Consider the following 14078-nt stretch of genomic DNA (forward strand, 5'->3'; position numbering starts at 1 on the left):
CGATGTGTTTGAGAGTGTGAGTTGGAGGTAGACGTTACGCGATGCCTTATTTATAGCACGAGCCCAATCAATCATGCGTGCTTTCACGTCGATATGCCTACGTGGAGGTGATATCATCATCATCATCATCATGAGGACTCCCTATCGTGACGTCACCCACTGTATCTGACTGTATGCAGCGCTCCATAGAGCGCATGGCTGCGAGCACATGGAAAGGAGGTCGAGATTTGTGTTTGAAAGACACGCACCTATCCGAAATGGAATATAAATCATAATGCACAAAACGGAGTCAGGGAACGGGTAAGAGTGTTCTATACTATCTATCTCTGGTTTACATCACTTTGTCGATGTTTATGTTCAATCAAAATCCTTTCTGTGCATTGCATTCGGCTAACCTTATTCAACTACAGTTATTTTGCTTATGAAATTAAATCTGGGATATAATTTCTTCATGTTAAAACTTATTTGGTTATTCAGTGAACTTCCAGATATCATTTTATGGGTGTTTTAACATGATGCCAAATGTATCACTGAATGTTTATTTCCCCTTATATCAAATGGCTCAGCTATGAAACAGTTCTGTGGACAACAATAATACATCTAATTTGATCCCATATATAAAGATATTATTACGTTGAAAGCTTCTCTTTCAAATACTTTAACCTAGTGTAAATTCATTGTAGGATATACACTTCATTGTTTGCAATGTTTTTGTTGATGATAATGTTATTGAGTTTAATTGGTGTTATATTCTATTTGTTCTATGATCACTTCCTTAAATCAAACACCTCCACCACTCCAACATTTATTAATATATGGATTTATTTTTCTAATTTCCTTTTGATACATGCCATATCATATGGTTGCTGCTGCATGTTTGTCATATTTGTGAATATTGATGCACTCAGTTGCATTGTTTCACTTCCTTTTTATGTTGCAAAACAACATATTTCAGAGGGTAGGCAGCCATGAGCAATCCATTGCCTGTCCGATATCAACTCAGAAGAATAAACAAAGGGGGACTATGTTTTATTATAGCAATTATATACTATAGTCGGCACATCATTATAGTTAAAGATGTCAAGGGTTAGATGAAATGGTGGCACCTTACTATCCAGTCGTCTTGTTGTAGTAAGCCATATTATACAGTATGGCATGTGCAGCGTTTAGGCTAGAATTGAAGTGATTGTACACTATATCACATTTTTCTGAGCATATTCTTTTCTGATGCTCATCCAGCCCTATCAGTACATTTACAAAGAAGTCGATATGATCGTCAATGATTCAGATGCACACACTTTCATCTTAGCCCTTCAGGATATGCACACGTTTGTGTGCTATATAAAGAACACAAGGTTATTGGTTTTCATAGGCGCAAAGAACTGCAGAGTCATGTGACAATGGCAGACATGATGAGTACATTTATTGTCACTTTGTGGTACGTTTGTGCTTGTATACACCATAGCAAGATTACACAGTCACTTCACGGAAAACAGGTCCAGAAAACCGTGTTCATTTGGCCTTCAGTCTGTGATGTTCGGTCACTTACAGTATGATGATGGCCTTGCCTCCCAGTAACATGACTGAAGATAGAAACGCCTGTTCACTTTCTCTGGGAATGAAGCCAGAGTAGGCATACTGAGCTATAAACTCACACACTGAGGAGTATGGATCTTGGTGTTGCTATCTCTCTTTCCCTGTTAGATCTGTCTCGTGCTCACAGCTCAGCAGGTTCACTACCGATACGCTCCTGGGTATAGTTTCCCGTAGATAAAGCTCCAGGATCAGTTTTCCCTATCCCAATTCTCTGAACCTTAATCATTAGTGGGGAAAATTTCTAAACTGACCCAATATCAGCATCTAGGGTAAACTTCACCCTACACGTCCTGATACACAAGCTTATAGGGGACGAGAGGGAAAAAGCCTTGGTCCACTTTTAAACCTTCTGAGCCAATCAAACAGCTTGTGCATGTTATCAGTTCATTATATTTAGTTGTAGAAAACAATAGGTAAAGATATACAGTAACAATCAAAAGTTTGGACACCTACTCATTCAAGGGTTTTTCTTTATTTTACTATTTTCTACCTTGTAGAATAATAGCGAAGACATCAGAACTATGAAACAATTCATATGGAATAATGTAGTAACTACAAAGTGTTAAACAAATGAAAATATATTTTATATTTGAGATTCTTCAAAGTAGCCACCCTTTGCCTTGATGACAGCTTTGCACAGTCTTGGCATTCTTGAGGTAGTCACCTGGAATGCATTTCAATTAACAGGTGTGCCTTGTTAAGTTAATTTGTGGAATTTCTTTCCGTCTTAATGTGTTTGAGCCAATCAGTGGTGTTGTGACAAGGTAGGGGTGGTACACAGAAAATAGCCCTATTTGGAAAAAGACCAGGTCCATATTGTGGCAAGAACAGCTCAAATAAGCAAAGAGAAACATGAAGCGCTATGATGAAACTGGCTCTCATGAGGACCACCACAGGAAAGGAAGACCCAGAGTTACCTCTGCTGCAGAGGATAAGTTCGTTAGAGTTAACTGCACCTCAGATTGCAGCCCAAATAAATGCTTCACAGAGTTCAGGTAACAGACACATCTCAACAACGGTTCAGAGGAGATGTGTGAATCAGGCCCCCATGGTCGAATTGCTGCAAAGAAACCACTACTAAAGGACACCAATAAGAAAAAGAAACTTGCTTGGGTCAAGAAACATAAGCAATGGACATTAGACTGGTGGAAATCTGTCCTTTAGTCTGAGTCCAAATTTGAGGTTTTTGGATGATCTCCGCATGTGTGGTTCCCACCGTGAAGCATGGATGAGGAGGTGTGGGGGTGCTTTGCTGGTGACACTGTAGGTGATTAAAAAATATAATTTTTTTGTATTTTTTATATTGAAGGCACACTTAACCAGCATGGCATAGCAGTCAGACGTCCTCGTCTTGTCGGGCCCCGTGTGTGTGTGTGTGTGTATATAAATATATTTTCTTCGCATATCTTTTAATATTTTTTTCTAAAAACTCAACTTCAAAACACTCTCCTGCAACCCGCCTCACCAATTGTTTTAAAAATTCAAAAGTGTTATTCACCTCAAATCTGAAATCTGAAATCCACAACAGAAGCTAGCCAGAAGTTAGCCAGTTCACTGGCTAACGTTAGAAGTCAGCTAACCACGGTTGGCGGTTATCAGCTATCCTTTAGCTCGAAAAGCTATCACCAGTTTTGTACAACGCGACTCAGACCAGAGCATACCGGACCTATTTTCTCTCCATATCACCGGATTTCTACCGCAAGCTCTGGACATTTACATCTGGATCTTGCAGCCAGCTAGCTGCTATCCGAGTGACTATTGGCTAACGTAGGTCCCGGAGCAAACATAAATTATTCTGGAGCTAGCCAGCTGAAGAGTTCCACCTATCCGGACCCGATTTACTGCCGACGCGGAGCCCCACCGGGCCTTCACGACTGGACTACCGACGTTATCTGCCCGAGGGAGTTATCCAACTGGCCCCTCCGTCGCGACGTAACCTGAACGCCCATCTGCGGCCCGCTAATCGTTAGCTGTCTTATCGGCTGCTATCTGAATAGGTCTATCGGACAATTTTCTTGGGCCACTATAACTATTTTGCCAGTTGGATTGGTCCCCTCTACCACACGAAACCCCACTAATCTACCGACGGAAACGCACGAGGTGGCTAAAAACAGACCATCTTCTGCCAGCTTGCTACCCATGGCCCGGCTAGCTGTCTGAATCGCCGTAACCCCAACCAACCTCACTACTCATTATGATCACTCGGCTAAGCATGCCTCTCCTTAATGTCAATATGCCTTGTCCACTGCTGTTCTGGTTAGTGTTTATTGGCTTATTTCACTGTAGAGCCTCTAGCCCTGCTCATTATACCTTATCCAACCTTTCAGTTCCACCACCCACACATGCGATGACATCACCTGGTTTCAATGATGTTTCTAGAGACAATATCTCTCTCATCATCACTCAATGCCTAGGTTTACCTCCACTGTATTCATATCCTACCATACCTTTGTCTGTACATTATACCTTGAAGCTATTTTATCGCCCCCAGGAACCTGCTCCTTTTACTCTCTGTTCCGGACGTCCTAGACAACCAATTCTCATAGCTTTTAGCCGTACCCTTATCCTACCCCTCCTCTGTTCCTCTGGCGATGTAGAGGTGAATCCAGGCCCTGCAGTGCCTAGCTCCACTCCGATTTCCCCAGGCGCTCTCTTTTGATGACTTCTGTAGCCGTAATAGCCTTGGTTTCATGCATGTTAACATTAGAAGCCTCCTACCTAAGTTTGTTTTATTCACTGCTTTCGCACACTCTGCCAACCCGGATGTCCTAGCCGTGTCTGAATCCTGGCTTAGGAAGACCACCAAAAACTCTGAAATCTCCATGCCTAACTACAACATTTTCAGACAAGATAGAACGGCAAAAGGGGGCAGTGTTGCAATCTACTGCAGAGAGAGCCTGCAGAGTTCTGTCCTACTATCCAGGTCTGTACCCAAACAATTTGAACTTCTACCTGTCTAAAAACAAGTCTCTCACCGTTTCCGCCTGCTATAGACCACCCTCTGCCCCCAGCTGTGGTCTGGACACCATATGTGAACTGATTGCCCCCCATCTATCTTCAGAGCTCGTGCTGCTAGGTGACCTAAAGTGGGACATGCTTAACACCCCAGCCATCCTACAATCTAAGCTTGATGCCCTCAATCTCACACAAATTATCAATGAACCTACCAGGTACCACCCCAAAGCCGTAAAACACGGGCACGCTCATAGATATCATCCTAACCAACTTGCCCTCTAAATACACCTCTGCTGTTTTCAACCAAGATCTCAGCGATCACTGCCTCATTGCCTGCATCCGTAATCGGTCTACGGTCAAACGACATCCACTCATCACTGTCAAACGCTCCCTGAAACATTTCAGCGAGCAAGCCTTTCTAATCGACCTGGCCCTGGTATCCTGGAAGGATATTGACCTCATCCCGTCAGTAGAGGATGCCTGGTTATTTAAAAAAAATGCCTTCCTCACCATCTTAAATAAGCATGCCCCATTCAAGAAATTTAGAACCAGGAACAGAAATAGCCCTTGGTTCTCCCCAGACCTGACAGCCCTTAACCAACACAAAAACATCCTATGGCGTTCTGCATTAGCATCGAACAGCCCCCGTGATATGCAACTTTTCAGGGAAGTTCGAAACCAATATACACAGGCAGTTAGAAAAGCCAAGGCTAGCTTTTTCAAGCAGAAATTTGCTTCCTGCAACACAAACTCAAAAAAGTTCTGGGACACTGTAAAGTCCATGGAGAATAAGAACACCTCCTCCCAGCTGCCTACTGCACTGAGGATAGGAAACTCTGTCACCTCTGATAAATCCACTATAATTGAGAATTTCAATAAGCATTTTTCTACGACTAGCCATGCTTTCCACCTGGCTACCCCTACCGCGGTCAATATCACTGCACCCCCCACAGCTACTCGCCCAAGCCTTCCTCATTTCTCCTTCTCCCAAATCCAGTCAGCTGATGTTCTGAAAGACAATCTGGACCCTTTCTTTCTAAAATTATCTGCCGAAATTGTTGCAACCCCTATTACTAACCTGTTCAACCTCTCTTTCGTGTCTTCTGAGATTCCCAAAGATTGGAAAGCAGCTGCGGTCATCCTCCTCTTCAAAGGGGGGGACACTCTTGACCCAAACTGCTACAGATCTATCCTACCCTGCCTTCGAAAGCCAAGTCAACAAACAGATTACAGACCATTTGGTTTCAGAGCTGGTCATGGGTGCACCTCAGCCAAGCTCAAGGTCCTAAACGATATCTTAACCACCATCGATAAGAAACAATACTGTGCTGCCGTATTCATTGACCTGGCCAAGGCTTTCGACTGTCAATCACCACATCCTCATCGGCAGACTCAATAGTCTTGGTTTCTTAAATGATTGCCTCGCCTGGTTCACCAACTACTTCTCTGATAGAGTTCAGTGTGTCAAATCGGAGGGCCTTTTGTCCGGGCCTCTGGCAGTCTCTTTGGGGGTGCCACAGGGTTCAATTCTTGGGCCGACTCTCTTCTCTGTATACATCAATGATGTCGCTCTTGCTGCTGGTGAGTCTCTGATCCACCTCTACGCAGACGACACCATTCTGTATACTTCTGGCCCTTCTTTGGACACTGTGTTAACAACCCTCCAGGCGAGCTTCAATGCCATACAACTCTCCTTCCGTGGCCTCCAACTGCTTTTAAATACAAGTAAAACTAAATGCATGCTCTTCAACCGATCGCTGCCTGCACCTGCCCGCCCGTCCAGCATCACTACTCTGGACGGTTCTGACTTAGAATATGTGGACAACTACAAATACCTAGGTGTCTGGTTAGACTGTAAACTCTCTTTCCAGACTCACATCAAACATCTCCAATCCAAAGTTAAATCTAGAATTGGCTTCCTATTTCGCAACAAAGCATCCTTCACTCATGCTGCCAAACATACCCTCGTAAAACTGACCATCCTACCAATCCTCGACTTCGGCGATGTCATTTACAAAATAGCCTCCAATACCTTACTCAATAAATTGTATGCAGTCTATCACAGTCTCATCCGCTTTGTCACCAAAGCCCTATATACTACCCACCACTGCGACCTGTACGCTCTCGTTGGCTGGCCCTCGCTTCATACTCACCGCCAAACCCACTGGCTCCAGGTCATCTACAAGACCCTGCTAGGTAAAATCCCCCCCTTATCTCAGCACGCTGGTCACCATAGCAGCACCCACCTGCAGCACGCGCTCCAGGAGGTATATCTCACTGGTCACCCCCAAAGCCAATTCCTCCTTTGGCCGCCTCTCCTTCCAGTTCTCTGCTGGCAACGACTGGAACGAACTACAAAAATCTCTGAAACTGCAAACACTTATCTCCCTCACTAGCTTTAAGCACCAGCTGTCAGAGCAGCTCACAGATTACTGCACCTGTACATAGCCCATCTATAATTTAGCCCAAACAACTACCTCTTCCCCTACTGTATTTATTTATTTATTTATTTATTTTGCTCCTTTGCACCCCATTATTTCTACTTTGCACTTTCTTCCACTGCAAACCTACCATTACAGTGTTTTACTTGCTATATTGTATGTACTTCGCCACCATGGCCTTTTTTGCCTTTACCTCCCTTATCTCACCTCATTTGCTCACATTGTGTATATAGATTTATTTTTCTACTGTATTATTGACTGTATGTTTGTTTTACTCCATGTGTAACTCTGTGTTGTTGTATGTGTCAAACTGCTTTGCTTTATCTTGGCCAGGTCGCAATTGTAAATGAGAACTTGTTCTCTACTTGCCTACCTGGTTAAATAAAGATGAAAAAAAATAACAATAATAATTCTGCAGCGATACGCCACCTCATCTGGTTTGCTCTTACTGTTTTTCAACGGGACAATAACCCAAAACGCACCTCCAGGCTGTGTAAAGGCAATTTGACCAAGGAGAGTGATGGAATGCTGCATCAGATGACCTGGCCTCCACAATCACTCGACCTCAACCCAATTGAGATGATTTGGGATGAGTTGGACTGCAGAGTGAAGGAAAAGCATCCAACAAGTGCTCAGCATATGTGGGAACTGTTGGAAAAGCATTCCTCATAAAGCTGGTTGAGAGAATGCCAAGAGTGTGCAAAGCTTGGCCGGTAAGATACCGGCCAAGTCGGCTGAATTCCGGTAGACTGAAACGCCCGATGTACTTGGGCCGATTCTGGGCAGTCATTCATTTTGATTCCGGGCTGAGTCCAACACCCGATTCTGGGCCGATTCAATCAGTTCCGGGGGTTGCTTCTGGGCCGATTCCTCATTGCTAGCTGGGAGTTCACTTTCATATAGGGGTGGGCCAAGTGCTCAGACAAAACGAGTATCGGTACGGATATGTGCAATTTTCTGGATACGATTATGATCCAAGCATTTTTTTGTAGTTATCCGTCATCTGAACAAAAGTTACTGTTTCTTTCGGGTACCAGCAAGGATCTTTCTTATATCAGTCAGTCAGTTTTTAAATCATACTATATGGTCTTTGAGTCAGTAAGGTGCGGTCTAAATAACTCAAGTGGCTAGTTTGCCTGTCGGTAAAGAGAAGAGCGGGCTGTACATTGATCCTGCTGCTCTGACTGGATAGAGTGAAGCTGTATTTCTCCGTCCACTCACTTCATAATTTCATTCGATCACTTTTCTCTCGTGTTTTCGGTCTGATCATTTAGATTGTTGCTGCCTGCTTCTATGATAAATAACATTGCGAGGACGTTTGACATCAAGCTATCAATGTGTATAATCTTTAACAAGTTGCGCAAGGGTAGGGAAAAAATATGAAAACTTTGCTGCCCGCTGCAAGCTGAGAACACAGACACACACACACCACAGCACGCAGCAGCTTTTTTACAGCTTTTTGCAGTGACATGCTGACTAGAGCGTGCGTGCCCGCCCGCATGCGCCATCACGCACATGTTGATTTTGTCCATCCACAGATGCAATCAAGACACGCAGGTTGAACTATCAAAATGAACTCTGAACCAACCATATTAATTTGGGTACCGATCAAAAAGCATTAAACATTCATGGAAATTTAGCTGGCTATCTAGCTGTTGCTAACTCATTTGTCCTGGAATATAAACATTGGGTTGTTTATTTGACCTGAAATGCACAAGGTCCTCTACTCCAACAATTAATCCACAGATAAAAGGGTAAACCGAGTTAGTTTCTAGTATTCTCTCCTCTTTCGGTTGTCGTCTTCTTTGTACTTTTTATATTGCGGTTGGCAACCAACTTTAAGGTGCATTACCACCACCAACTGGACTGGAGTGTGGACCTCAGTTCCTCTTTCAATCACCCGCGTGGGTATATGCTCCTAAAAACCAATCAGGAGATGGGAGAGGCCGGACTTGCAGCGCATCAAGCGTCACAAATAAAACCAAGTTCTATTTTGGCGCCTGTCTACGCAGACGCTCATTGGCTCGCGTGAGCAGTTTGGATGCAATGATTGATTTAACACGTATGTGTACATTTATTTAGCAACGCTCGCACACATTACGTGAGAGGTGTGGTCAGCATGTGAGAATGTGCAGGGAGGTATTTTGCCAACATCTATTTAGGCCAGCCTTTCTTAAAGTATGGGTCACAACCCACTCCTCTTAATGGTGGGTCGCAACGTGTCAGAGTAAATGCATAAGTGCGCTCTTTGCTTAGCAGCGTCTCTGCTCAGTTTGGCTCCTGCGGGCAAATGGGAGGGAGATGTCCGTAAGCATCGTGTTTCACCAGGTCTTTTTTTTCTAGTTTTCTTGAAGATCACTCAGTGACCCAAATGCTGCAGCGCTGTCGTTCAGCAGCAGATGATGCACAGTCAGCCACTGATTTTGTCATTCCCATTCACCTCTGTCATCAGTGGACTCAAGCTAGCCACAAGTTCTGACTGAGCTCAATCATCATGAAATGCAAATACGGCGATGAGTTTTCTCTCTTGGTTTCATACAAACTTTTAGAAATAACGAGGAACGCCCACAATGTGTTTTGTGCTGGGAAGTACTTAGTAATGACTCTCTCAAAATGAACAAATTAAAGCGCCCTGACCAAACATCCACAGCATGACGATATACCCAGGGAGTTCTTTCAGAACAGGGCAGAATGAAAACAAGTCTAGGTTGGAACTGTTGCTGTTAAAATACAAGTAATCATTTTTATTCTGAACTGGAATAAACTGATTGAAGCAAAATGCTTTTTGAGGCAAACACACTTACAGTTCTGGGTTGCTCATCTGCATCAGGAAGCTGTCTCCTGCCTGACTGAGAAAGCAGATGTTCTGATCCAGTTTGGCCCCACATACCTATGCAAGTCAGGGTTCTTAACTATGGCATACTTAAAAAAAACAAGTACAGAAACCGACTCAATGCTGGGCATGACCTCAGGGTTGCACTGTCAAAAACGGCTGAAAACTTTACCTGCCTTATTAGGTGTGTGTGTGTTTTCTGGTCTATATCTGTGTGATGTGATCAATCGATATATTCCAGTTGAGTTTTTATTGTAGTTTAACAGCAACAGTTCCAACCTATACTTTTTTTTCAACAATACTTTCTACAGTAAGATGTACAATAGGCCTGATCATTTTTCATCTGTACTGTTACTTAGTGCAACCCTATCAAAAACGGTCTTCTTCTGTTATACATCTGTGTGATGTGATAAACAGTAAACAGCATTCTTACATAGGCATTCCTCTTGTCCAAATATAATAGGGCAGTGTGTAATGCGATGGCGATTGTGTGGTCTGTGGATGTATTGGGGCGGTATGTGAAGTGGGTCTTGGGTGTCAGGTAAGGTAGAGGTGATGTGATATGATCCTTAACTAGCCTCTCAAAGCACTTCACGATGACAGAAGTGAGTGCTACAGGGTGATAGTCATTTAGTCAGTTACCTTTGCTTTCTTGGGTATAGGAACAATGGTGGCCATCTTGAAGCAAGTGGGGACAGCTGGTCTGCGCATGCTCTGAGGACGCATTTTGGGATGCCGTCTAGGCCAGCAGCCTTGCGAGGGTTAATACATTTTTAAATGTCTTACTCATGTCGGCCATGGAGAACAAAAGCCCACAGTCCTTGGGAGTAGGCCGCATCGGTGGCACTGTGCTCTCCTCAAAGCGGGCGAAGGTGTTTAGCTTGTCCTGGAGCAAGACGTCGGTGTCCGTGATGTGCCTGGTTTTCCCTTTGTAATCAGTGATTGTCTGTAGACCCTGCCACATACGTCTCGTTGCTGAGCCATTGAATTGCGACTCCACTTTGTCTCTGTACTTACGTTTTGCGTGTTTGATTGCCTTACGGAGGGAATAACTACACTGTTTGTATTCAACCATATTCCCAGTCACCTTGCCATGGTTAAATGTGGTGGTTCGCGTTTTCAGTTTTGCGAGAATGCTGCCATCTGTCCACGGTTTCTGATTTGCGTGGGTATTAACTGTCACAGTGGAACAGCATCCGCTATACACTTCCTGATGAACTCAGTCACCGTGTCCGCGTATATGTCAATGTTATTCTCAGAGGCTACCCGGAACATATCCCAGTCCGCGTGATCAAAACAATCTTGAAGCATGGATTCCAATTGGTCAGACCAGCGTTGAATAGACCTTAGCACGGGTACTTCCTGTTTGAGTTTCTGCCTATAGGAAGGGAGGAGCTTTGTAGGCATCCCGGAAGTTGGAGTAACAGTGATCGAATGTTTTAGCAGTGCAAGTACTACAGTCAATATGTTGATAGAACTTTGGTAGTGTTTTCCTCAAATTTGCTTTGTTAAAATCCCCAGCTACAATAAATGTGGCCTCAGAATTTGTGGTTTCCAGTTTGCACATCATCTGGTTGTATGGACGGGACAGCATATCAAATCAAAATCCGGAGAGGGCCATGATTGCGTGAAACAGAATATGTTACAGTCCCTGATGTTATACACTCGGAAGTGGTGGATGGTGTGCACGCCTTGTTAGTCGGACTAGAAGTCCACTCCAAATACCTCCTCTCCACCGGCCGGCGTCTTGGGGGCAGCCTCTGGGATAAGTTAAATGCCCAAGTAGGTACGAACAAAGGATCCAATTCTGGAACGTCGTAATGCTGATGCGTTACCGTCGCTCTGATATCCAAAAGTAATAACACAACCTTTCTGGGCTAATAATGGAAGAAATAACCCCCCCAAAAAACGACATATTACAAAGCTGCCATGTCTGTCGGTGCCATCTTGAGGGTCTCATGGTATTACATGTTGAAAATTTGCAACCCATGTCACATTTATTTCACGAGATCATGTTATCACATTGCTTTTACATGTTGCCACGTGATCAAATTAACTTCCGATAAGATTACAAGATCACACGTGAAACCTCTCTCTCTCAATTCAATTCAAAGGGTTTAATTGGCATGGGAAACATATGTTTACATTGCCAAAGCAAGTGAAATAGACAATAAACTAAAGTGAACAATAAACATTACACTCACAAAATATTTCAAATGTCATATTATGGCTATGTACAGTATAACAATGTGCAAATAGTTAAAGTACAAAAGGGAAAATAAATAAACATAAATATGGGTTGTATTTACAACGGTGTTTTGTTCTTCACTGGTTGCCGTTGTGGCAACAGGTCACGCATCTTGCTGCTGTGATTGCACACTGTGATATTTCGCCCAATAGATAAACTCCTATCAAAATGTTATTTTATTTATTTTGTTGTGAGTGTGTAATATGTGTCTCTAATATGGGTCATACATTTGGTAGGAGGTTAGGAAGTGCAGCCTAGTTTCCACCTCATTTTGTGGGGCAGTGTGCACATAGACCGTTATCTTGAGAGCCAGGTCTGCCTATGGTGGCCTCTGTCTCGCTCTGCCCCCCCCCCCCCCCCCCCCCCCGTCTTTCAATGTTTCTCTCTCGCACTCATTCTCTCCCTTGCGCTCTCATTCTTTCTGTCCATTAGACGGCAGCCTGTCTGTGTTTTCTTTGGCAGTGGGTGCCTGGATCCCCTCACAATGTTTTCAGTGTGAGAGATGGGGTATGAGAGGCACAGTCAGAAATACAAGTTGTGGAATAAAAAGTGTGGGGGGGGGTTACACTAGTTTCCCTGTTTTGCGTTCAACCTCAACAGTTTTGGAACCAAATAAATAAGTTGGGAACAAACTATATAAGAAAATGAAATATGAATGTTTTTTTCAATGGGATCTCTCATAGGCTGACGTTTTCCCACAGTCAATGTGAACATTTGCACGAAAACCAAAATTAAGGGAGACATAGACGCAATTAAAAAACAACAGACGATGCAATATGAAAAGTAATAGGTGGAGGAGATTAATCATGAACCTTTTGTTTAATTAAGGGTGAATTCCTGTGTGTGAGAGATTATGTACAACCGACCTAAAAGCAAGAGATCGCTATGTGCACAGGTCAGATCATGGATATTGCCCCTGTGTATTGAAACAGGTCAGATCATGGATATTGCCCCTGTGTATTGAAACAGGTCAGATCATGGATATTGCCCCTGTGTATTGAAACAGGTCAGATCATGGATATTGCCCCTGTGTATTGAAACAGGTCAGATCATGGATATTGCCCCTGTGTATTGAAACAGGTCAGATCAGGGATATTGCCCCTGTGTATTGAAACAGGTCAGATCAGGGATATTGCCCCTGTGTATTGAAACAGGTCAGATCAGGGATATTGCCCCTGTGTATTGAAACAGGTCAGATCAGGGATATTGCCCCTGTGTATTGAAACAGGTCAGATCAGGGATATTGCCCCTGTGTATTGAAACAGGTCAGATCAGGGATATTGCCCCTGTGTATTGAAACAGGTCAGATCAGGGATATTGCCCCTGTGTATTGAAACAGGTCAGATCAGGGATATTGCCCCTGTGTATTGAAACAGGTCAGATCATGGATATTGCCCCTGTGTATTGAAACAGGTCAGTATGATGGTAAAATAGAAGAGGAAAGACTATATAACTATTGTGACCTCGACAAAATAGATAATTAAATGAATTGTATGCTCTATTGCCCTTTCTATCACGATATACGCTTGTCCTTATTCCAGAAAGCCAACCAGATATACCTAGGCATTTTTGTGGCTGAGCAATGAGGATTGTATTTCCATTTGCAGAATTTTTAGATAAAGCCTAGAATAAAAGAAAGTGCGACCTATAATACAAATATTTAGATCAAGGTATATAGCAAAGGACACATGTATTTCAGTGGCGGCTCCTCAGAGGAGGAAGGGGAGGACCAACCTCGGTGAATGGCATAAAAATATTGAAACATTAAAAAACGTATAATTTTTATATCAAACTATACTAAATATATTCACATCACCAAATAATTGATTAAAACACTGTTTTTCAATGACAGTCTACAACTCCACACTGTGGAAGAAAGCATTATTCAGCATATTTTCTTAACACAAAATGTGTGAATGTTTCATTCAGGACTTTTGTTGATGGTATTTATGTATTTATGTATTTATTTTAAGGAGAATGTTTTAACATAAAGGTCACAGGTAGC

The 14078-nt window shown here is 43.1% G+C and overlaps 1 long non-coding RNA gene across 2 annotated transcripts in view; it reads left to right on the plus strand.

Annotated features, from left to right (window-relative positions):
* LOC115154728 (uncharacterized) overlaps window positions 1-14078 on the plus strand; it is a 46892-nt gene continuing 32814 nt past the window's right edge. For both annotated transcript variants that reach the window (XR_003867933.1, XR_003867934.1), the window contains exon 1: window positions 1-300. This is a non-coding gene — a long non-coding RNA (uncharacterized LOC115154728). The remainder of the gene's footprint in view (window positions 301-14078) is intronic.

This window comes from Salmo trutta, chromosome 2 (assembly GCF_901001165.1).
Source record: "Salmo trutta chromosome 2, fSalTru1.1, whole genome shotgun sequence".
Lineage (NCBI taxonomy): Eukaryota > Metazoa > Chordata > Actinopteri > Salmoniformes > Salmonidae > Salmo > Salmo trutta.